Below are 27,052 nucleotides of genomic sequence, written 5' to 3' on the forward strand. Positions count from 1 at the left end.
TGCTACTAGCTCAGCCTGCTACAAGAGGCCTGAGCCCCGGTACTGTTTGCTCTACAAGAGGCCTGAGCCCTTATACTGTTTGCTACTAGCTCAGCCTGCTACAAGAGGCCTGAACCCTTATACTGTTTGCTACTAGCTCAGCCTGCTACAAGAGGCCTGAGCCCCTATACGGTTTGCTACTAGCTCAGCCTGCTACAAGAGGCCTGAGCCCCTGTACTGTTTGCTACTGGCTCGGCCTGCTACAAGAGGCCTGAGCCCTTATACTGTTTGCTACTAGCTCAGCCTGCTACAAGAGGCCTGAGCCCCTATACTGTTTGCTACTAGCTCAGCCTGCTACAAGAGGCCTGAGCCCCTGTACTGTTTGCTACTGGCTCGGCCTGCTACAAGAGGCCTGAGCCCTTATACTGTTTGCTACTAGCTCAGCCTGCTACAAGAGGCCTGAGCCCCTGTACTGTTTGCTACTGGCTCAGCCTGCTACAAGAGGCCTGAACCCCTGTACTGTTTGCTACTGGCTCGGCCTGCCACAAGAGGCCTGAGCCCCTGTATTGTTTGCTACTGGCAGCCTGCCACAAGAGGCCTGCCCTTATACTGTTTGTCGCCCAGCCCCTGATCCAGAGGGCCTGGGCCTTTGCCAGACCGTTAGTACTGCTTATAGCTCAGCCTGACAGCAAAAGGACTGAGCCCCAACTGACTCTGTCTTCATTTACCTCGCCTTAAAGGGACAGGACAGAGCACCCCCTGTGAGACCAGCGGGCCGGTGTGGCTCCCCTCCTCCCCTCAGAGGGTTGAGCCCCGGACCCGCCTGTTACAAGACCTTACCCCTGTAGTATCTGAGCAACTCCCTGGCCCATCAAAGCACTCCAACAAGCATTTTCACTGCATAATGGGGAAAGGCTTTGCAAAGAGACTGCCATCCTCCCCTGGGGCATGCAAAGGGAAGGCAGATTTATTTTCTGTGATGGGCTGTACTAAAGACCTATCGGTGGAGGGTGCAGTAAGGATGTGCTGAATAACCGTAGGTGCCCTGGTCATGTCTCTACCTCACCTACTCCTCTGGTCACCTGTGGACACATCAATGGAGGGATTAATGTGCCATGGGGCCCTCCCAGGCAGCAGGAGACCTGTATCTTAGTTTATGCCAGCTGAAGTCCCTATTAAAATTACTTCCTCAGTTATGCAGAAACAGACATGAACAAGGAAGTTAATCTTGCCCAGAGGATATTGCTGTAGCAAGATTGGCAGAAAACATAGGTTTTCAACCATTCCTCATGTTGCAGAGTAAAATAAATGTTTAACAGAGAAAAGTCTTCATTGACAAGAGATTAAATGGAACATTAACTTCAAACTTCCAATGGGTTTAATCATTGGTCATTAGAAACAGGTTCTTGTAAATAAAATAAATGAGATGTCAGCAATAATGCTAATATCTTTCCCTTTTACTCTGACTTTGGCTAAGAATCTAAGGAACGCAAAGTAAAATAAATGAGATCATTGCAGAGCTAGAAAACAGGAAATGTTGAAGATTGATATAAAATCTTATTTTTATATGTTTAAGGTCAAATTATCTCTCACTTGCACTCATGTAAAATCCAGAGCAACTCCCAGGAAGTCCATTAAATTACTCTTGGTTTACATAAGTCAATGAAAGCAGAATTTGGCGCTCTGTCTTCCATAACAAAAAAAGTCAAGACAAAATGAAAGGCTTTTTACAGAATGTTAGCTTTTTATAACTGGAATGGAATTAAATAACCACCTACAAGAATTGCTACTCAAAGACTGTTGAACTTTTTTCATGGTTTTGGGTCTTTTTAACTTCAGGGGCATGGCATCAACGAAACTTTATTAAAATATACAGCATTAACTCACAGGAATTCTCTGTAACTTTCTAGTTCAGGCTGATGTTGCTCTTCATGCTTCAATACAAGAGAAAGGTGAACCTCTAAAAGTTTGGATGATTCCCTGTACTGTCTGAATCTTATAAATTAGCTATACTGAACTGGAAATCTCAAGAAAAGAGCCCTCTCATGAAGTATTTGAGACTTATGTTGTGACCAGAATTAGCACGAGAACAGATGTTTTGTGGCATTTCCAGTTCTGCTCCTGGGTAAAATTCAGAAACACAGAGACTTTCATGGCCAAATTTTCAAAGAATCTTTCCACCTATACAAATATATAAAATAACAAATGTTATTGAGATGACAGATGGGTTGCTTCTGTTCTTGTCTCATAACACAACACAAAAGGGATATTCAATGAAAGTTTTCACAGATAAATAGAAATACTTTATTCAAACATGATATAGTTAGACTGTGAATCCATTGCCACAAAGTGTCACTGAGGCCAAGAATTTGGCAAGATTCAAAAAGGGAGTGGACATTGATATGGATAACAAGAATATCAGAGTTATAATGGAGAGACAAGATGGGTGAGATACCATATATACTTGATCATAAGCCAGTTCATTTATAAGCCAACGCCCCCAAGATGGACAAGTAAAAATGGAAAATTTTTGTAACCCGTTCATAAGCCGACCCTATAATTCAGGGGTCAGAAAACTTTGGCTCCCGGGCCATCAGGACAAGCCACTGGTGGGCTGAGATGATTTGTTTACCTCCTGTGTTCACAGGTGATGAACATTGGGGGTTGGCAATAATGGGACCCCAGGGCTTTCACGGAGCCCCATTAACTTCAGTGAGACTCTGTACAGAGGCAGGGGGTCTACCTGTGCAGAGTGAATTGCATGATCAGGGTCCCTCCCACATAACTGAAAAGAGATACAATTTAGTGGCTTATGGAAAATTAGTTTGGTCACTTCAGTTCAGTCACTAGCAGACAGATGTCCATATTGTTTCATTTGCAGCAATAGCATCAGTACTGCTAATAATAAGTGTTCAAAAATCATGTCAGGTGCACAAGAAAATCATGAGATTGGCTTAAAAAAGCCATGATATTTTTAATCTATAATAAATGGTGGCTTATTTATTTGACTTCTGATTTTTGAGCCATTTAAGTTCACTTTTTCAAGCTTTCCTCCACAAATGAGAGAACTGGAAACTTTTTTTTTTTTAAATAAATGAAAGGTAGGATCCTCACATAACTCCAGGATCTGGGGCTTTATGAAAAATACCAAATGTTCACAAGAACCACAGTATCACAGTTTGCAACACTGTAACATTAAAAATGTTGGAGGTGAATTAGAAAAACTAAGCTATGACATCAACAAGCTTAATTAAAATCACACAAGCTGGAGCACAGGAGTATTCAGTTTCATTCCAGAATGCCTTCGGCCACCAGCAGGATACAGATGACAATGTCATGAATGAATAAGTATTTCCGGAGTGGGTCCCTCAGTCAAGAGACTATGAAATGAGTTATTATGAAGCAGTAATGCCAACTGCTGTGATTTTGTCAGAAGTATAGAGATTTTGGGTGATTTTCTTAAAGCCCTCAACTCTTGGAGTCGTGATTATAGGAGAAAAAAAAACAAATTTCTAGTCCTCATGGTTGTAGAGAACAGTCTGAAAACATGAACCCAAAATGACTCAAAAATGAGCAGGAAAATAAAAAGAACCCAAAATATATGCATGGGGCTTTTTTATAATCATGTTCTATTAGAAATTTGTTGGGTTTTTTTAGGTTTGACTCATGATTTTTTGGATGTTTGGGTTTGGCAATACTGACTAAGATTGGATTATTCATTCACTCTTAGAGATGTGCCTTCCAGTTCAGGGTGATACATTGGCAGGCATGATGTGGCAATGCCAATGTGGAAGGAGTGGCTAAACAGAGAAAGCCAAGATGTTCATCCAGTGTAGATTTCATGGAGCTATGCTAATTAGTGGAGTTACACCAAGTTATACCAGCTGAATATCTGGCCCAAGAATTGAGACTCCAGGGCACCACATCCACAAATATTAACACACACAAAATAAACATATTGCTATGTAAAATCAGGACCTGGTATCATATTCATATATCACAAGACTAAGCAGAAGCAGGGTTTGTGCTTCTCCCCCACCCTCCTCTCTCAGCTCTAGTGATATTCCTAAAGAAAAAGAACTATTTTCCCCCCCAGAACCTATTAGTTCTGAAAGGTGTTAGACTTGACTGTCCTGTGACACACCACAGATCATTGGACATGTTGGACCTGTTATCTGTGAAAAACACATAACAGATGTTTGGTTCCATATCTGTCTTTGAAATAAAGCCTTTGCTACTTCACAGCCACTTACACAGTGACAAGGCCTATCTATTTTTCTCTTCATTGAATGAATTGATTAATGACAGTACTTGTTATCTAGAAAGGTCTCTTAAGAAAGTGCCTACCCTGAAACACAGTGTTACAGAACGTTGATGAACTAGTTAAGGACTTTGGAAGATGCTTTGAAGAATTCCTTGTAGATAAAGGCAGCAACATTTAGCAGTGATCCCTTTTACTGCAGAACCTTCAGACAAATTTTTGTGCTACAACTATGTAATTGTGTAGCTTCCTGGGCAATTATACTCAATCATCAAGTAGTTGAGGCACTCAAGGGTCATTTTTGTTCTTGTTCCGATTGTGCTAGCTTCTGAGAAAATTTTGCACCTGCATTACCTAGGATGTGAGCATCTATGAGAGTTTTGTTGCTTTGGTTGACTCTATGGTGTAAATGATCTGTTCCCCAGCTTTAGAATGAGTCCAAAATTGCATACACACATACATGCAACTAGAACTTTGTAGGTACAAGCAATTTAACACCTACATACAAGAGCCAAAATTTGCATCTGAAAAATTCAGCACCCCTCATTCAAGTCAGAAAGAGCTGTAGAGTGGCTCAGCACTTTTGAAAACTCGGGTCACCTATTTAGCAGCCTGAATTTAAGCACCAGATTTGGAAAATCTTGGCTTTAAATCCTATAGACTGAAGCCGTAGATACTTGTACTTTAGTTCAGGAGGGCCCTGCGTTCAATCGCTGGTAAGAATAGAGATGGCAGTCATTAAAGCAGTAGTTGCTTAGAGTTCTGTAGCCCTTCCGTAACTTGAGAGTAAAGAATGCAATTATGCCTTGCCCTGCACATGGGAACGAGACAAGGGGTTGGGGAAAAATATCTTTTGCCCTCTCCTCCCCCCTGCATTGTGCAACTATGTAGGGGCTGGGTGCAACTAAATCCTTAAGAAATAAAATGTATTGCTTAATGGTAAATGCCTCTAGTAATAACGAATGATCAAAGAGAAACATAGAGGTTACATAGGATGAAACTAAGTGTATAAATAGGATATTTGATGATATAAGTAGTATAAAGTTGCCCAGAAAGTAATGTTGGCTCTGCATTCTATTACATTATGAGCCTTTCACTGTTTTGCTAGAAGCAGGGGAGTGCACAAAGGGGGAGCAAGGAGGAGGGGCACGCCCCCCTCATTCATCTAAAAATATGTATTTCTCCTCCAGCCCTGCACCAAGCCCCAGCTGCTGCTCCGGCCCCAGATCCAGCCCTCACCACTGCTCCAGCTCAGCTGATCACCCAGCTGTTGGCCACTGACCCAGCCCTTGGTCACTGCTCTAACATGCCACTCCAAAAATGGTCAAATTTAAATTCCTGCATACGCCCCAGATGCAACAAGTTCTGCTTGCTGAAGCCTGAGCTGATCTAGGACACAAATCTCACTTAATGAATGTTTTTGTTCACTGACAAGCAGGAGAAAGTATGAACTAAGACAAAGGAACATTTGCTGGTGCTACTGGAAGATTGCTACAACTGTCCTGCAAAAAGGGAATATTTTATTTTAACAAATCAGCAATAAATAATTCAGAGCTTTGAAGTGTCTCTTTTGCCCGTTTACATGGAAGAATATTTGGAAAACATCTGGCCCCATTTTCTCATATAAACTTGTCCAACTATGATGGATTAGAAAGTGAATCCAGTAAAAGATTACTGGAGATTGTTTCCATTGTTATCATAATTGTTTTAAATTGTTTTAAAATAGATAAATAAGAAAATCAGGGTCTGCAAGAGGTAAAAAAAATGAAGCATTTCTGTTTCAGAAAAGTAGAGGGGAAACATTGATTTTTCATGCATAGAAAGAACATTGAGATTACATTACATTGTATTTGTACTGCACAATTAAATGCCCTAGAATGTTATTCTACATGGTTAGTATTCAAAACCTGAAAAAACTAAACTTCTCATTAAAAAGTGTAAGCAAGATATTCTAATGTATTATAATCAAAAGGATATTAATGACCTTGGAGAACATGAATTAGCAAATGTGTTGAACAGTAGTGATTATTATAGAATCTGGGTGCAAGGTTTGTCTTTTCTGTGTTTGTACAACACCCTGCCCTCAGGACATTTGTGTGCTATTGGAAAAATAAATACTTACTACTAATAATAAAGTATTTACATATGAGCTCAAAACCAAGGACACTTTTCAGAATGTGGTGTCTGCTGAAAATCTGTGTGAATTTCATTCTGAATTGTGTAGGCACTCTCCAGTACTTTTCCACAGACGCTGATATTTCTTTTCATAAGATTAGAGATGTGCAAAATTTTGACTCTCACCTGGTTTTAGCTTTTGTTACACATTCAGACCAGGTTTGCCAGTGTTCATCAATCTTTCAAGTCAATATGGGTGAGTTTATAATTTCACTCCCAAATTAAATGTGCACAAAAATGAAGGGGGAGGGGAGAAGAGGGATTATTTCAATTTTGCAAAGTCGCATCAGATTTTAGTTTTATAAATTGAAAATCAAAAGTACAGGTGATGCACCTTCTAGTCCCATTCTATGTGAATACTACAAGGTTTGGGGCATGGGTTGGAGGGGTTAACAAACAAAAGTTTCCTTGTTTTAGACTATTTTTACCCAAAATAATGTGAAATATGCAGTTTGGTCTCATTTTGATGGGAAACCACATAAAGCCTTGTGATTTCACTTGGTTTCATTTTGAGTTTGTTGAATAACGACAGCCACGGTATAAAAACCTACCACAGCTAGATGAGCTAGATGAAAAAATAAACCTCAAGTTAATTCATGTGGATCAAAACAAAAATATAGTTCCCTTCTCAGAGTTTTGTGAAATAATGAACATGCATTTCTAATAATGGTGTCACTTTTGTATTTTTTGAACATGGGAAAAACATCTATCACCTTAAGGAAGCTAGATATACTAGTGTTAATTATAAATAGCACAGGCAATTTGGGACGGAAAAAAAAATCTCTTTACCCCACACTTGAACCCTTGCTGTGCACAGAGCATGATGCCAATTGTCAAGCATAAGAAAGGATTAAGAAGAACATTAGCTGAGGAAGTGGAACATAATAGGCAAACAACGTGTTTTTCAGAACGGAATTAACTGTTGTTGTTTTAATGAGAATTGGAAAAAACCTGGGGACAGTCCAAATCTGTGTTTGCCATTCTGTGATCTTAGCTCCTTTTGGCTCAGGATATCAATTAGCTTTCTAGAATGAATTAAACTTTTACATTTGCCAAAAGAGATTATAGTTTTTCAATCCAAAATATAGATACTCTATACACAGTTCTTGTTGTGCATGTCTTCACCACCAGAAAGTTAAGAAATCAAATAATTTGTACCTTTGCCAGTAGTGGTGTCAAGCAAAATACCAAACCCTTGAATAATTTGGAAGCACCAGTTGCACTTCTATAGTTAAGATTGAGCTGACTTTTGCATTTAAAGCAGATGTTTCAACTACTCATTCAACTACTTACCCAAGTGTGGGGCTGTAAATTTATATTGTATAAATATATACATATAAAATGTTATTACTCAAATGTTCTCAGACAATGAATACAAGGGTTGTGAGCATAACCTAGCAAATTCATTTTGAATTTTAAGTGAACACTCATGAGAAATTCTTCAGTATTCATCCAGCTTTAAAATAGAATATCCTGAAACAAGAGGAAAATAGCAGCAGCGAGTGCTTCTCACAATAATTTCTTCAGGGGTTTCATAGTTCAGGTCAGCTTCTGATTAGTAGGTGTTTGAAATCTCAAGCTGTTCTCCATTTGCCTCTGGCTTACTAGAAGGAAAAATGAGGTCTTCTCTCTTTGTGCCCTCCTGACCCAGAGCCTCCTGCTGGGAACCTTTGGGTTTAGCAACTACTATACCTCTTCTTCCCACAAATCTATTTTTAGACCCTCCCTCTTTGTGAATACCCCAAGGGCCTGCCTCTGATGCTGCTTTGGCCATCAGCAAATAAAGTACAGGACCTGTCAGTTTCAGTTTCAGTTAAGGGACTAGTTAATTTCACTTTGGGAAAGGTATGAGCCAGATGAGAGACACATGAGCTGTCTGTCTGCAGCTTCAGTCACAGAGCTGCACAGATTCACATTTGGAAGGTTATTTTCACTACAATAATGACTATATATGTGACAAATTAAAACAGTGTTAATCCCATCTAAAAGGCTTCAAAAATGCACATAATTATTATTGGTGAGTAGGAAACTTTCTCTGAACAGAGGGTGAAGAATTAAGCCATCTAGTACATATGTAAGTCTAATTTTACAGCATTGAGTGGATTTTTCAAACCCTTTAGCTAGGATTAGTACTATTTTAATTTGCAAAAATAACAGGAGTACTTGTGGCACCTTAGAGACTAACAAATTTAAAATTTGTTAGTCTCTAAGGTGCCACAAGTACTCCTGTTCTTTTTGCAGACACAGACTAACACGGCTGCTACTCTGAAACCTATTTTAATTTGATCATTTGACCAAATAAACATAGCTTTGATTCAGTCTTTTCACCTCTGTGCCTGTAGAGTTACAACTGGTTTAACTAATATACTTGGGTTAATTTTCCTGCAGAGGATTCATTGACTCCAACACTATGTCTAGATTAAAAAAATAAATAAAAAATGAAAGATTGGATATTATTATCAATATTCATAAAATTATGCAAGCAAAGATAATGATATGGGCATGCTAGAGGTTGCAAAGAGATCATCTATCTCTATCAAGAAAAATGTTTCCTCCCAAGAATATCAAGACAATTGAATAAATATCTCACAAGGTGTTTGGTATGTATGGTTCCTATTACTGTAAAGTATTAGGCATTTGCTGGGAACAGGATGCTATTCTAACTGGACAAATGTTCTCATCCAGTGTGTGGCAATTTCTTCGTTCCAAATATATGAAGGGAATTATTGTTAATGGATTTGTATGTGTACTTCTCAATGCAATGTACTGAACATTTAACCTAAGACACTGAATAAAGAAATTGCTAGCTGTGGAATTGGGAAAATAAGTTCACTGACAATATTGAGTGATGAAGCATTAAAGCAAGAAAAAAAACCCAATGTTTTCATTTTGAACTTTTGTCCTGTGGTAATTTTTAATAAACTGAGAAACTGTACAAAAGGCCAGAGTGCAAAGTGGACACAGAGGGTACTAAATTAGACTGCTAGCGTTTTGCACACATTTTGCACTGATCTAAGTGATTACACAATGTGCAGGTCAATGGAGAATCGGACCCTGATACTATTAATGGTAGTTGAGCACCGACCTGTCTTAGGTTCCTTTGAAAATCACAACCTAGGTCTGCTTAGTGTAGAAGGAAGACTCAGAGGATTCATAATAATGGTGTACAATGGGAAGGCGAAAGTGACTACTCACAATAGTTAATACTGCCTGGCAGTCTGGATCTAATAAATAAAAAAACCCAAACCTCAATGGGAGCATTTCCATTGACTTTCACCGAAGTTGGAGCGGGTCTTAAATCCCTGCAGAACTGGTAGCTGTTCAAGGTCATATAATGAGACAATGTGGATCAGTAGCATTGACCTGAATAACACAATCTGAAGTGGTCCCAGATATTTTGCTGGTCAGGGTGGAAAACATTTTTGTGCTCCCCAGATCCCCAGCAGCTGAAGTGCACTGCCAGATGATCAGTGGTGGGAGGAAAAAAAAAAAAAAGCCCAGAGGCACAGCACTCCCTGGAAGTTGTCATCCAGGGCAACTGTCTCACTCACCTTCTCTAAGAACTAGCCTTGAATACAATGCATAATCACACAATGACATACCTTGTACATTGGGCACTGTTAGAGATACATTTTTCCATATTCATGTGGCACATTCTGAAACAATTAAATTGCATATAAAGCTTATGATGTAAAAGATTATTTGCTTTAACTTGCCAAGTTCAATATTCTGTCCGCTTGTTATTGCTTTTGTTTCTGTGTTGATTCCTTGCTGTGCTGTACCCTTCCTTGCACATGAATTAATTGATATATTTTAGAATCACTGTGACTTTTGGACAGTGGCATCTCATTTTGAATGCATAATACCTTTTTAACATTGTGTTCATTCTTGTCCAATTTAGATAAATTTTTTTTTGTCTACAATATACCTTTATATGCATATTATTTTATCTCAGTTATAAAGACAGCCAGAGAACATGTTGATTTCAGTACTTTAATGTTTTACACAAGATTTACACAGGTTTGAGTTTAATGTGTTTTCTGTTTTGTCTGTAAGGCAATATCATTAAAGGGATCATAAAGATCTTGTATGTATCAATATCTATATTTAAATATCAATATTTTTATATTATTTTATTACTGCATGTCTACCAAAACCATGGTCAATCTTTCTTTAACACAGTTCTGTCAAAGAATATACATCAGAACGTTATTGGATCTTTTTGAAGCAAGATACATTTGCCTGTTATCATTTGGTCTATTTCTCTTTTAGAGAAGATTTTTAATAATGATGCTGATTATCATACTAGTTTATTTTACCATTAGCCCTCTTCCTCCTTCCAGGCACTAACTGAGTTTAATAGAAAATCCTGCATTTGTGTAAGGGTGGGATTTTCAGAATCCTGAAGGAGTTAGATGCACTTCTCACAAAGAAATTGAACAGAAGTTGAACATCTAATTCCATTAGCCTTGTTTCAAAATCCCAGGTTAAAGCATCCATGACCTGTCAAAGCCATCAAGCTAGAGTTTTATTCATACTGTCTTTGGGGCAGATTTTGCCACCCTTACTAACGCTGCAAATTATCTTACCCTACAAGCAGATCCATTGAAGTCAATGGGACTGCTTATTGAGTAAGATACTACTCATGGTTAAAAAGGTTTCTTATAAATACAAACAAGATCAACACTTCCTCCATATAGGCAACGTTTCCAAACATACTGCACTGTTTCTGTAATTTAGTGTGATAATCCAATTAGTACGATCATTATGCTTGAACCTTTTGTTTTGTGAAGTGCATTTATTATGATTAATGTCCTAAATCTTTTCCCACTCTGATATAGGCATCTACTGTTCTGATATAAAATATTCCCTACAACTTTATTCTATTCTGAAAAAGTTCTAGCCTTCAATTTTTATTGTAATCTTGCACAAAAGCAATATTTCCATAATGATGGGTGTCTGTAAGCACACATTGCTGCGACTTGGTCTAAAGCAGTGGTGCTCAACCTTTCCAGACTACTGTACCCCTTTCAGGAGCCTGATTTGTATTGTGTCCCCCCAAATTTCACCTCACTTAAAAACAACTTGCTCACAAAATCAGACATAAAAATACAAAAGTATTGCAGCACACTATTACTGAACAATGGCTCACTTTCTCATTTTTATCATGTAATTATAAAATAAAGCAATTGGAATATAAATATTGTACTTGTGTTTCATTATATGGAGCAGTATGAACCAGTCATTATCTCTATGAAATTTTAGTCTGTGCTGACTTCGCTAGCGATTTTTACATAGCCAATTTAAAACTAGGCAAATATCTAGATGAGTTGATGTACCCCCTGGAAGACCTCTGCATTCCCCCTGGGTGCATGTACCCCTGTTGACAACCGCAGAACATTGAATTCAGCTTTCACTTTCACAGCTGCGGCTCTTGCAGTCATGCCAAGAGATACAACCAGAGCAAAGCCTAAAAACTTGACATTTAGGGGGCAGTCCTTAAAGCTCTGGCAGTTCCGTCAAAAGCACAAAACTCTTGTCAAATACCCACTATTAGGCAGCTCCGTATCTCGTAAGATATGAAGACAGAAGCAAGAGAGATTGTCAGACCCTTCTGAGACCCAAGCACAGCTTTCCATCACAGTAATTCCCATGTTGGGAAATTTTTTTACTCTGCAAAATATTTTGTAAATTATTTTTTTTGTTGAAATTATTCTTCTATTTTTCAGGTTTTAGTAAGAAAAAAATGGGAAAAATAAGTAATAAAAAAATGGGCATTGCCTAAAGCAATGTTTAGGACAAAAAATAAATTAATAAATTAATAAAGCAAAACCATTTTCTATTTTCTAAAACAGCATCGATGGAAAATTTTTAAATAGCTCAAACTTAACAAAAGTTTCCTGGTTGACTTGTGTCAACATTTGGTCAGAAATTTGGTCCTTTTCTCATCTTCCCAGAACCAGTTTGATCATGCTTAAATAGATTTCATCCCTACTAGATGCTTTTAAAAAAAAACAATATAGAGTGTAAGACTGATGGTTTTGTGCATTCTACCCCTTTGTGCCACTCAGGCAAGGTAAGGATGCCAGAACACAGCTAGATCTGGCCATTTTATAATTCCCCTCATGTGAGGAAATGCTAAAACTAGCATACCCAGCTCCTGCACCAGCCTCACACAGTGTGTGCCTAAGGTAGTTCAGGAGCAGGATCAGAGAGTGCTGCGCTCCAACAATCCCCATCTGGCATACAATCCACTGGCGGCTGGCAGAATTCAGTGCATCCCCCTTCTCTGCTACATTCCATGAATCTTGACCATAGCAGAGAATCTGGGCTCTGTCTGAGATGACTTTGTGTCTAAGGCCCAGACAAATATTTGAGCTCTAGTATATTTTAGGTCAATTGCTCTTTTGCATAACAAAATTTTGATGAAATAACCTATTAAAAACTACAAGAGAAAAAAATCCACCTTGTAATTCTGAAGAGGAATTTAGCTGAGCAAACTACCTCACTATCCGCTTTGTTAGCAGACTTTCTTTCCAAAGAAATTTGCCAGGACAATTTAATTGCTGACCTATCCTGATCTTATTAGCTGTAAGCAATTAAGGGACTAATTGAGAATTAGTTTGCTGTGTCAGTTCTCTCATCTTACATTTAAAGAGGCCATTTACCAAAACTGTATACCTATCTGACTAATGCACAGTACTAATGTTCAGCATGGAAGAAAACTATAATCATTAAGTAGTTTTAGGTGAAATCTAGAGCTCAGTGTCCAGCCCAAGTAACCAGACTCTGCAGACAAATAGGGAAAAGGAGGGAAGAGTAACTGTCCCTCCCACCATCCCAGGCTAAAGGGGTGGAGTGGATTTTATGTTTTCAGCTCTTGGGTGGAAGATGGAATGAACCACATAGCAGCAAAATGTCCAGCCCTTTCCCTTGCCTGCATACATTATCTACCTCCAGGCTTTGCCATAAAGGGAGTTCCTTCTAAATCCTGTCCTATCCTCATGCAGCAAAACCTCACTGGGTGTGGCTGCCCAAGGTTCTAGCAAGGATGCAGAATTTCCCCATGGTCTGTCTATATCCATCAGTTTTCTCTTGTCTTATACTTCGACTGAAAGCTCTTTGGCGTAGGGACTCTCTTTTTGTTCTGTATTTGTGCAGCAACTAGTACAACGGGGTCCTGGGTCCATGACTGTGATGTAAGTATTATTGACAACAAGGAAGGTCTTGTGGTTAAGGCACTGGACTGAATTTAGAAGGTTTGGGTTCAATTCCAGCTGCCCAAGACTTCCTGTATATCCTTTGGTTTAGGGACTTGGATGCTTTTGAAAATTTTACCCTAAGTAGAGATAAATGAAAAGAAAAAATTCCATCCTATAGGAAATTCTGATATTGTTAAAAGCAGCAAAGAGTCCTGTGGCACCTTATAGACTAACAGACGTATTGGAGCACGAGCTTTCGTGGGTGAATACCCACTTCGTCAGATGCATGTCATGCATCCGACGAAGTGGGTATTCACCCATGAAAGCTCGTGCTCCAATACGTCTGTTAGTCTATAAGGTGCCACAGGACTCTTTGCTGCTTTTACAGATCCAGACTAACATGGCTACCCCTCTGATACTTGATATTTCTTAAATATTTCATTTTGTTGCATATAAAATCAATTTGCAAATGTCAACAGGTTTTGCTTTGTGCCAGTTCAACTTTAAACTGCATCTGCCTGTGGTACCATAGTGAGTCATGGGAGTTATAGTTCAGGTGCTTTTTGTCCTCATTATTTGTCTATCGGGCAAGGCTACCTGACCAGCCTATATATCTCATGTTGCATCTGCAATTATGAGACTGCCATGATAGAGTGCAGGGCTTGATCAGAGAAGAGGCCATGGTGCATGATGAAAGATATACTCCTGAGATGGAGGTTGGCCCATCATCACTTCACAGTCATTAAAATTAAAATATTTACTTTTATGTGTGAATCAATATTTACTGCATGGTAAAAGTAAGGAACTAGTAGCATTGGTTAGAACCAGGAATGCAACAGCATTGTGCAGCCTTCTCCACAAACTACCAATGCATCTTATTTCTGACCCACCACATCCTTGCTATTCGTCCTGGATCTCTTCTGAATGGAAACAAATGTGTGCCAAACTGTGATTTGATCTTTTGGTTTGTACAAATGACAAGAAGTCTGAAGCCACCAACTGGCTTTGTTTATATGCAACTTGGAATAAACTCCAGTCACATAAATGAGTTAACTTCCCTCTACAGCAATATATTTTTCAGGACATTGATAAAGCAGGGGTAAAATAAGCCAGTGCACTTTCATTTTTTTCTTATTGAGCAGATATCTCCTTCTAAGAAGCCTGATACAATCATTTCCCTTTAATCATGGTTTCTGCTAATACTTTTTCCTTACTCAGCAACACAACAGGAATGTTCTTTCTCCTTTAATCTCCACATCCTACAGCATTCAGATGAAATCCATTTTCATAATTATATGACTTCACTATTGCTTATTATTAATGCACTTTTATTAAAGGGCATAATCACGGTTTCCATTGAAAGGATTTATCAAATCCCTGCACAGAAGGGAAGGCACTCACACCATGAACATATGCTCTGCAAGATGAAGGCTGCAGACTCAGCATGTAACAGCCCTTGCCTCACATCATTTTATAGAGCTTTATGACATTTTCTTTTCATAAGGGACTTCTGACTTCTCACTTCCAGACCTTTCTTATACAAATCATCCACTAAGGGAGCAGTAGCATCAGATGATTTTACTTTCCTTCTCTATTAACTGGCTCCAAATGAATTCACATTCCAGCCCTGTTAAATATTTATATTGTTGCCCCTCTGTGCTGAGTAGTCAGCTGATATTCAGCTTGATATTCATGTTGTTTCCATTATGATGAAAAATCGATGATTCCAGTCAGGTCAATTCTTTGGTGTATTGTTGTTTATTTACCAAAAAAAAAGTAGAGAAAGTCCTGTGTCCCTGACCACCAGAGAAACAAACGACAGCTGCGGGAATTCTAAGCAAAGAAACTGCAAGTCTCTGCCACTCTAGATCATCCATTTCTGTGACCAAGCGCCTCCCTCTGTACTTCCTTTACAGTTATTGCAGATGAGTCCTGGCTTCACTGCCATCTCCTGGCCTGGAGGACACTTCACAGCACTAAATGGTAAACACAATTTCCCTTTCTCTATCCAGCAGTGTCATGACAACATAGACAGCTTATTTTAAGGAAATGGATGTCTGATACCATTGATGCTTACTCCTTCTGTTGGGCTTGACCCTACCTGTTATCATCCTGATTATTATTTCTATTTCCATTGCAGTTATGCCAACATGCTTCCAGCACACACACCACTACTCCAGGAACACACTGCTTTAGCTCCACCCATTCCCAGAACTCAACCATGTTACCATGCCAAAAGGTAGCCAACAGACCTGCCTTCCCATGGCATCTGGCACATCTGAGAATCATTCCTCCACTTGGATTATCCCATGGTACAATCAACGTCATCATCTATCACAGTTCAGATTGTGAGGAACTGTCCTAAGAAACAGATATAAGAATCCAGATTCCAGATATCTAGCACTTATTTACTGCAAAGGAACTCTACCTCAACACAGGCGAGGAGCAGACAGCACAAACACACAAAAACTATGCAACCTCATCAGTGACAAAGCATCCAAAATAGCCCGCATCTCCAGGACCTGGTAGAATGACTCAGTGAATCCTGTGTGACTTGGTATATCACAGACCCAGACAGGATTAGAAGGCAAGCAGAATTGCATTAAGCTTCTCTGAAACCATCAAATGAAAGACGTGCAGGAGCCAAACCTATTTTAGACTCATTAACTGAACAGACTAAAGAATTAAAAAAAAAAAAAGAGAGAAGAGAAGCTTATGATACCTTATTGGTGAAGGTGGTGAAATATTCTAGACTTGTCACCCTGGGAGATTTCAACACACACCAAAAAGGCCACCGATGGAAAAGTCTAAAATTAATCTCCTTCCTAGGACTTTCACAGGTCATCTCTGGTCCAACCCACACAGCTCATCACATCCTCAACTTGGCCTTTGGCCTAAATAACAATATGGAGGACTTTACAACACAACCACTATCTTGGACAGACCATCACTTCATTAAGGCAGTAGTCAGAGATCTTTCCTCTCCCAGGAAACAAGACAGACCAATGAACCTGATTTGACAGTGAAGATTCAAGGACTCCAACAAATTCCAGAGCCTGCTAAAAGGAAAACAGCACTCCACCCACAGGATGAGAGTCAAGTACCTGGTGAATTGCCATTATTGTCCATTACTTCAATCATCGACATACTGCTCCCAAGATGGTCCCTTCCTCATCATCGCCCCCACAAGTTCAAGGTCTCAGTCCTTATCATCAAACATTCTATGGCCTGGGCCTAGGATATCTAAAAAGATTGCCTAAAACTCTGGGAATGAAGACCATGGTCAACAGCTTCACTCCTCTGGCACAACAAATCTCTCTGAAGTAAAGGTAAAGCTCATCTGTGTAGGAGACAGAACATTCTTGGGGGTGGAAACTTTGGAATGAACTACCCCAGGATCTAAGAACCATCACAGACATCACCATCTTCCCCTCCAAGTGCTAAGTGCATTTCTTTGATCTTGTTCTATCTAGCATAAATACATAATGTGTTTTTTTTAAAGTAGTAATAAAAACATAACAAAAAACAAAATTCAACCTCCTCAAGCCCTAAAACCACCCTACAAAACAATACACTTCAGGGTACCTTAACTTCTTCTCGGAGGGGGATGGTGGATAAGGGTCGGGGCAGTCAGGGGACAGGGAACCAGGGGGGTTGGTAGTGAGTGGGGTCCTGGGGTGGTGGTTGGGGAGGGGGTCTCGGGGGGGGGGCAGTGAGGGGACAAGGAGCAGGATGGGTCAGGGAGTCTGAGGGGGGCAGTTGGGGGGCAGGAAGTGGATGGGGGTTGGATAGGGGACAGGGACAGGCTGTTTGGGGAGACACAGCCTTCCCTACCCTAAAGCTCATTCAGCAGTTTGAGGCTTGCATACAGCTATTTAACACAAAGAGCCAAGCTGTTATCTTTTCCATGGGGGAGGGATCACATGAGAAGAGCAATATCCTACACCACCTACCTCCTTCCCAACCCTACCAAGGGAGACTCCCCTTCCCTGCATTCCCCGAGACTCCAGAGAGGTTAATTTAGTGGTTCTCAAACTTTTGTACTGGTGACCCCTTTCACATAGCAAACCTCTGAGTGTGACCACCCCCGCTTATAAATTAAAAACACTTTTAAAAATATATTTAACACTATTGTAAATGCTGGAGGCAAAGCAAGGTTTGAGGTAGCGGCTGACAGCTCATGACCCCCTGAGGGGTCCTGACCCCCAGTTTGAGAACCCCTGGGGTAATTTAATTTTAACACCCTATGTCCGTTCACATGCATGTGCTATTTTGAGCATTTCAGTTTTCACAACATAGGCTCATCCCAGATTTGGAACAAGCTCAAATGCTCAGTTTGTGGAGTATGTACATAAGCTATACTAAACCCACAGTAACCGTCTCCAGTTTGTGAGGGACCCCATGGAGCCAGTCTCTAGGAACAGATAAATGCATGGTGGTTAAGTCCATTAATGGCTATTAACCAGGATGGGTAAGGAATGGTGTCCCTAGCCTCTGTTTTAATGAGCTTTAGTGGCTTTTAGCACTAGCTGATGCTGAGAACCAGTGATACCTTGTAAAGGTGACTTGAAAAGAAGTTTTCTCAAAACTGGGTTTGTGCCGAGATGTGGAAGGTTTTTAAATGTTTATTTTTCCCAGGGCTGCCCCCCGGGGTGGTGGGCGGGGGGAAGGAGGCAAGTGGGGGAATTTGCCTTGGGCCCTGCAGGGGCCCCCACAAGAAAATAGGATTTATAGTATTGCAACTTTTTTATGGAAGGGGCCCCTGACCTTGCTTTGCCCCAGGCCCCCTGAATCCTCGGGGCAGCCCTGAAGAAAACACTAATAAAAAATAACTGGAAAAGGAATAGGCAAAAATAGCTTTTTCGCTAAGATTTATGCAAGCATCTGATTTTTTCCCCTCATAATTTTACACCCCTTATAGGCCTTATCCAAAGCCTACTGCTGCCAAAGGAAAGATTCCTATTGACTTCAACAGGTTTTGAATTAGGCCTTTTTTCACCACTATTTGTAAAGGTCTGTGCTGTGAAACAAAGAAATGAGATATGCGCCACTGGTTTGTGACAAGTTCTTGACCTATCTCATTCCGTATCCTAAAATATATTTCCAAGGAATAGACCGAAGTAAAAAGTCATTCCATGGTGGACAGAAACCAGGTCCCTAACGACAAGGTGATTGCTCCCTCTGCATCCCACTATAAACCAGTGGGGGAGGCTCGAGTGCCGTATACATGCAGTGCATCCACCAGTCTGGCAGTTGGCAACATTTTATAGCCAGCCAAATGCCCTCAGAATGGGTAGGGTAAATTGGACCCAAATGGGGAGCTGTGAATGGCTGTTCCAGTAAGGTCCATGCACTATGCAACTTGTGTATGGTGTAGTGAACTGGACTAGATATGAACAAATTCAGACCTCCAGATGCCTAGGATGATGCTAGTGTCAAGAAGTTAGATGGTAAAATGGTCTTTCGTTTCACATAGTTAAATTAATTTTCAGTAAGTACAATGTTTGATATGAAAATGCAACAAGGATTTTAATCTATTAAATTGCTCCCTTAAGGTAACTAAACAGGAGCAGCTCATTTATACTATTTTTGTTATTATGGATGTGCTATATAATCATTTGAATCCACAATAAAACCATAAGGCCACAAAGAATATCAGTACTGAAATGATCAAACTTGAACAAAATCACAAGAAAGAAAGAAAATGGGTTCTTGATATAGTTCTCTCTAGCTATATTGTGTATGTATGTTCACTAAAAAACAATTATATTATTCAATCAGTGAGTTCCTCTTCACTGCAGTTGTGAACTCTTCTCTTGTTCATGGTTCAAGCTGTGAGCAGCCTCTTCCAAACCTAATGCCATTTTCAGCTAATGATGAAAGTCACTAGTTTAGTTTAGATGAGAGTGCATATATATGTGTATGTGCAAAACTTGTTCTAACACTGTTGGCTTGAGAAGTAGTCTGTCAATCTGCTTCAAATTAAAAAGGCCAGTAAGTGAAAAGTGAGAAAAAGACATGAAAAAGACAGCCTAAAATTTTGGACCACCTCGCCAAAAAATGGATCAGCCATCTCCTCCATACAGCACACCGCCACAGCACAGGAGTGATGCATTCAAAATGAGGCTACTGTCCCTCAGTGTAGCTAATAGTCAGTTATTGTTACAGCAGGGTCATCGGATTACACTGTTACACATAGTCTTACAAGTTCTTTTTCTTAGCATGTGAGCAAGTTTTCAGTCTTGGAAGAAAATATGATACGGTTGTGGATTTTCTTATGCAGGTTCTTTGACAAAAATAAGGCAAATAGTATGAGAGTTTGTGCTCACTGCCTAAATCTCTTTAACTAGAATCAGTTCTTATGGCAGAGCTGTTCCCGGGGAACCAGGCATTGCTGTTTGTGCTGAGATTCCTGAAAGGGGAGATTGCCTGGGTACTGTCTGTCACCACCTCTATTTAAGGACTGGGGTATGTGTGTAAATAAAACAAGTTGTACTAAAACTACACCCAGACATCAAGCCAGTGATTTCTCCTGTAATTGGAAGCTGATCTGTAATAATAATACTATCACCTAGCTCTTATATAATGCTTTTCATCAGTCAATCTGCAGGACTCTAACATCTGTTACCTCTTGGCCAAGAGACATCATCACTATTAGTAGTAAATATTCATGTTATTGTGGTAGCAACCAAGAGCCCCAAGACTGGGCCCTTAATGTGCTGAAAGCTATACAAATAGAGATAAAAGACAATTCTTGCTCCAGATGGTTCACTATTTAAAAGACATAAAATAGAAGGATAAAGGATGGTGATATACCATACAAGCAAATTAATATGGAGACGAACTGGCCCCAAGAATCAATAACCAAACATATTTTGAAGTGATCTGTCCTGACATTCTAAAGAGACCATAGTCACCTGTAGTATGAACTTAACAGGTTACTACTGTAGATGTCACTGTCACATTAGAAAAACACCCTGACTCCTAGCAACATGAAGAGGAAGGTTAGACCCAGCAAAGTATATATCCAAAGTAACAGGGAGCAATCAATTATGAAGCAGAAAATTACTTGCTAGAATGATGCAGTTTAGTCACAGTGGCAACAAAACGTGTCACACAGTGAACAGGAATTCAGATATTTAGAAATTCCTTGTGTGTCATATTTATTGTGTTTACATAAATCTAAGATATTCACAAGTCAAGAAGTCCACTTTAAAATAGAGCCTTCTAAAATATACACTTCTTTCAAAAAATAATCCCAGCTAGCACTAATCTGGTTTTTGTAGTTGGAGGCCATATTATTTTGCAGATTCATGATACTTGAAGTCCTTCCTTTATATAGAGTACCCGTAATTCTTATAAATGCAGCTATAGAGTGTAACAGTGCATGAGTGTAGCTATCAAGGAGTGTAATAGGTAGTTAAAAATGTAAAAATATTTTTAAATATGCTATTCAACAAGTGCCCACTGCCAATCCCTCATTTCAAGACAGCATTAAGAGCACACAAGTGTTTTATTTGATGCGTGTATTATTATAATTACATAAAGAATCTTTGACACACTCATAATATGTGCATTGTGCATATTACAACAACAAATATCAAACTACTTTATGTAAATTTGTGAATATGGGCTAAATCATACAAACTTTAACCTTACTCAAATGGCTAGTCAAGGGAACAGATGATTAGTAACTGCTTCAATTAACAAAGATTTGCAAATCCAGCTCTGTTTGAATGAATCGTAAAAGTAAAATTCCCAGACAAAAACTATGATAAGATGGAGTCTGTGGAAGGGGAGAGTGTATGTATTATCAAACTCACATAGTCTACTAAAGACCATTCCACCAGCTGAGTGACCATGGTTGATGGCATCACACCAGCCATTATATAGTGAAGTTCCCAGATCTGGCTCAATCTTGCAAATCCATGGCTCCTGGTAGGGTCATAGCATGTACCCCTTCAAAAGTCAATGAAGAGTTTGAGAACATGGCCTGCTTGGGCATTTTTGTCCATCTTGATGACATGGTCAAAGAGCATGCAATTCCTCTTTTGAATATAATGAGTGATTGAAGAAAGGTCAGCTCTCTGCAAGATTATGACATTTTGCACTTTGCACTTCATGCTGAGGATTTGGGGCTGACAGTGCACATGGAATGTCTCTAGCTGTTCCAAATCTACCTATAAAAAGGACCAGGTTTCTGACCCATATACCAATGCAGGTAGTATACAGGTTTGATAGACAAACTTTGTCTCAGTTCAAAGATGTTTTTGCATCCATAAATGAGACATGGATATCATATAGGAGTCAGCAAGACACAGTCATCAAAATGCCCAGTTTGCTGTGACCATTTGAACTTTGATTGCAGCCTACAAAGATCAGCTTATCAATGTTCTCTACAGGATTTGCCCCCACCTGCACTGTGGGGGTCGGTGGGCCAGCTCTGAGGTTCCAAACCCTGGTCGTCTGTCATGGAAACATTCATCCCCATAGTGTGAGCAGCATCTTAGAGACATTGGAGGGCACTTCTCCACAAGCAAGGCAGTGGTGTTGGTGTAGTTTTGGTCGATGAACACTTCTTGACCAAGCTTGATTCAGACATAGAGAATGATAAGTCCTAATACGCAGTCAATAGCTTGAGAGAATAGTGCCGAGACAAAAACGCATCCCTGATGCACATCTGAGATTGTGTAAAAATGTGGCATAAAAGGCATTTTCTAGGCCATGGCAAAATGTGACCATGACATCCTCCTCAACTCCCTGGCCAGCGAAGCAGAGGATGGCCTAAAGTACTGAATCCTGTCTCCAGAGCCATCACACACCTGGTTGGCAGCCATAAACAGCCTTCTAACATCCCCATCATGAAACCAGATAGCTCTCCCTGCTCATGAATGGAAGAGATTCTGGACTGATATAAAACACAGTAGGAAAGGGTGCTGAACTATGCACCTGCTGGTGACTGTCCAGAACTAAGTAATTGGGCAAACCACAGGGCTAAAGACCCAGGGACAAACACTGATTCTCTATCACTTGAGGAAGTAGGAAAGGAAATCCAAAGTTAAGGAATGGACACAGTGTTGGACCGGATGGTATTCCGTCTAAGCTGCTCAAAGATGCCTTGGAACCAGTAGGCATTAGGTTGCATCAGCTGTTTTTTGAAGTGTGGCTATCAGGCAAAGTATGAACAGAATGGAAAGAGTCCCTGTACAACATAGAGGATTTTGCATAGTGTGTGTCAACTACAAGTTGCGACATTATATGATTAAAATATGACCATGCAGATCATTGTTGCTACTACTGTTATACAATTTCAACAAAGCTTGTGCAAAGTATGTCATGTCAGGTGTCAATGGAAAAATTATGATTTGATGACTATGATTATCTTCTTTGTATGTGTATATCATTTTCATATCTGAAGTTATGAATATTGACTATGTACCTGCATTTCAAATATGTTTTCTCCTGTGGTAACACCCATATAGTAATTTACATCAAGTCTAGCCAGCACATTGTGAGTGGAGTATTCAGGTTGATGGCCCATCAACAAAATCAACAGGTCATAGAAGAAGCCATCCCCACCTAATGGACTTTCCTGTGGATGTTCTAGATAGAATATGGGTTATGGCCTCTGCTATGACTCATTGAAGTTTGCAAGGGCATGTGACTAGGTCATGTGGTACTGAACTCCACAAACTGTGCTGAGGGCTTTGTTTAGGATAATGAAGTTCCCGCCACATGGCAGAAGCTATAAAAGGCCATGGAAACATCTCCATGTTGCCTCTTTCCTGCTCTGATTTCTGGGCTGTTAACTTATACTAATGGGAGCATTCTAACCAAAGGACTAAGGACCTTCCAATCATTTGGAAGGAACCAGAGACTTAACAAGCCAGCAGTTTATTCTATCACTGCTTGAAGCCTGATTCAAGAACTTTGCAATTATTGTATGTATTTGATTCCTTTCACCAACTTTAACTCTCAACTCTTTCTTTCTTTTTATAAATAAATCTTAAGATATTAGATACTAAAGGATTAACAACAATGTGATTGTTGGGTAAGATCTGAGTTATATATTGACCTGGATATGTGGCTGGTCCTTGGGGATCAGAAAAAAACTTTGTTTTATAAAACTGGTTTTAAATAACCATTCGCCATTAAGTCTAGTGTCTGGGCGTTGGAACAAGAGCTGGGATACCTAAGGAGATGACATTTCTGACTTCTGGTTAGCCAGTGTGGTGAGACAGAAGTTGACTTTTATTGCTGGTTTGGTATATCTTATCGAAGAACCACCACCAGTTTTGGGGTTGTCTGCCCTATTTCTCAGCAGTTTGTCCTAAATCTGATATTTTCAGTTGTGACCCACTGAGGCATGGTAACACAAGCCGATCTCATGGTTATCAGTTCCTGGAAAAAGTCTTCAGTCACATTCTGCTGGCAGGATGCAGCCATTCCTTAACAGACATTGTCATCCATAGCATTCAGATTCCACTGTCTGCTGGTCAACAATAAACACTGTCCTCATCCTCTGGCTTCTGACTGAACTGCACCAGGAATATAATCACCTGTTTCCCACAGGACATATCGACATCAAAGCAGCTTCTGATTTCATCAACAGGTCAGCACTTTGGTTCGCACTGAAAATACTTTGCTAAATCATTGGTATGCATTATGATAAAGTCTTAAACTGCATGACCACATGCTATTTCATCATTAGCTATACAGTCCCTACTTTGTCTTTGCATAGGGTTCTATGAAAACCTGATGGTTCCATGGAGCTGCATGTTAGAGTCTAAATTTTATAATCTTCAACATTTACCAAGATAATCTTTTCACCTTTCAAGTTGTGTGCATGTTGAAACTTCTTCAGTTTCACTGTACTGACACTTTAAACAGAGAATGGTTTGAGGCTTAACTGTTCTGATTTAATAGGGGAAATTAAACACTGGTACAAAAGCTTGGTGGAAAAACAAATAATTAATTACTGAATATGCTATGATATGAGCCATTTCAAATTAATCAGAGTCACATGACATGGATATTCTAAACTGTCAATTCCATCTTCAAGATGAGGGGTAGCAGAAGAAATGTGCATTCACTTCCCTTCAGAATATAGGCTTTTCATAACTCATAAGGCAACAGCAGAAAGGGTACTAGAAGCACTTCCGCTGTGTTTTCTGACAATGAGCCACAAATGCGATTTTCTCATGACAGGCACCCTGTCCAGGCTGTCCCTTTAGCATTTCAACTACCTCTTGTTTTGTGCTAGGAAAAGCTATCAGAACAATGCTATGAAACTAGTAAGTGTTGGAACTCCCACCACAGTGCATATTTTATTGCTATCTTTCCAATCAAATTGGGATACCGGATGGGGTGAGACAAATGTACACATTTTGATACATAGCTATTGAATTAAAATCTACAACTGTACTCCGATCATTGCTTTGCTAAACCACATACTTTATAATCTTCAGAAAAAAAATCTGTCTCTCCCCCTGTATCAGTAAAGATTTAATAACAGCTGCTGCAAAGACTTCTCATTTCAGGATTTAATTATTTTTGCAAAATATACTACAGTGGATTTATTAGTTTACTATGAAGTAAAGTCAGGAGAATACTGCAAAAAGTATTTACCCAAATATTTGCTCAGACTTCTCTGTCTTCAATTTTGTCTGTATCTCTGTAGAGTTAGTTAACATTTGAGCAGCTGTGTTTGATTTGCAAAAAAATGGTCACATGATGTTGAATTTAAGAACTCACAATCATGTTTCTGCAAATGCTCAGAGCATGATGGCAAAGCTACACTGAGGGCAGATAGGATCTGACCCTTGCATCTGTCTGTATCTTAAGCACCCCTGTTTAGCAGTCAATTTTCCCCCCTCTCTAGCTGTTGTGTCTATTTGATACCCTTGTTGGTTAATGATCATTAAAATCATTAAAGGCAGTTATTACAATTTAATTGTTTATCCACCTAATCTATCATGATGGTAAGCTTTTGGGGGCAAGAACTATCATTTACAATGTTTGTATAGCCGGTCATACAATGGGACCCCCTAATTTGTTGAGTCCTCCAGACATTATCAAAATATAAATATTAAGTATGATTATGGCAAGGGATAACTAGCTGGTGCCATTATACATACTCTTACATTTTTTTTCTTTGACTGTGATAAAACTTTAATTTTGGAAGAAATGTATTATTTTTAGTTTTCTGGTGTGTGTGTGTGTGTGTGTGTAACTGTTGCAAGTAGCAAGGGAATTTGTCATAATCTCTCTATGAAGGGTCCATTCTTGAGACAGAGATACTCCTGGGAGCTGGCCATTGACACTCCTTTCATAGGAAAATAACAATATTTGCAAATTAATAGAAAGGTTTGAAATCCATTTGAGAGCTTCAGGAGATGCACAATGCATCTTTGCTATGCCTCCTGGAAATGAAGAAATGGGACACTTGTTCACACTATGGTCAATGGTTTGTAGGTCTCCGCATTCATATTATGGAAAATCCTTAGTTGTCCGTTTGTGTATCGGGTATGCTCATCTTCCATGTGATGTTCTGATGTGGTTAATGATTGTTCACTGTGTTTGTCAGAGCAAGAAACCAGGTGATTTTGTGGTGGGATCATTTATGAGGTGCTTGCTATTTTTAAATCAGAGTCTGCCCATTGCATCCTGCAGATGTCTTCTGGCTTGAAGCTGGATGACCAAACTGCTTCTCCAACCACCCAGGATGGTCAGCAGGACTTAAGTTGAGTGCGAGGAGGGTGAAAAAATTGTCAGACAGTGGGAGCTTTTGGTTACAAAGAGCTTTCCAGTTCTTCAAGTAATGTAGCCATCTCTCTCCTGATGGTTGCAGGAGGAATGTTTGTGAGGCAGAGTAAGGCAGTAGAGCAAACATCAGGGTGCTAGTTATAAGTCTCATAGCCACATTTAGCTGGGTATCAACAAGGTCCGTGTGCGAGTTTCTTTCCCAAATAAGTGTGCAGTACTCAGTTGTGGAAGTAATTAAAGCCAGTGTTGCCATTCATAGCATTCTAGTGTGCTAATCGCAGCTAGAACTGCTATTTTTTGGATTATAGTAACTGGTATTTGGCTGAGATTTCTGAAAGAGGAGATTACCAGGCTACCACTTGAGCCCACCATTGTTCCAGGACTGGTGCATGTATGTTAATGAAACAAGTCACATTAAGAATATATAAAATAGATTTCTCCTCTAACAAGAAGCCAATCTGCAAATCCCTGACACCCACTACTACTCAACAGAGGTGACAATATTGCCAATAATATGGATATTATCTTTTGAACCCTCCACTAAAATACAGGAATTTGCTATCAGTGTTTTTATGTAATCCCTGCTTCCAAATTCTGAGGCACATGTGTGCAGTTGTCGCTCTGGTTCTCTCACTCTTCCCCTTCCTTCCAAGCTGGAGCTGAGAAGACT

The sequence above is a fragment of the Mauremys mutica genome, chromosome 2 (genome assembly GCF_020497125.1).
Source record: "Mauremys mutica isolate MM-2020 ecotype Southern chromosome 2, ASM2049712v1, whole genome shotgun sequence".
NCBI lineage: Eukaryota > Metazoa > Chordata > Testudines > Geoemydidae > Mauremys > Mauremys mutica.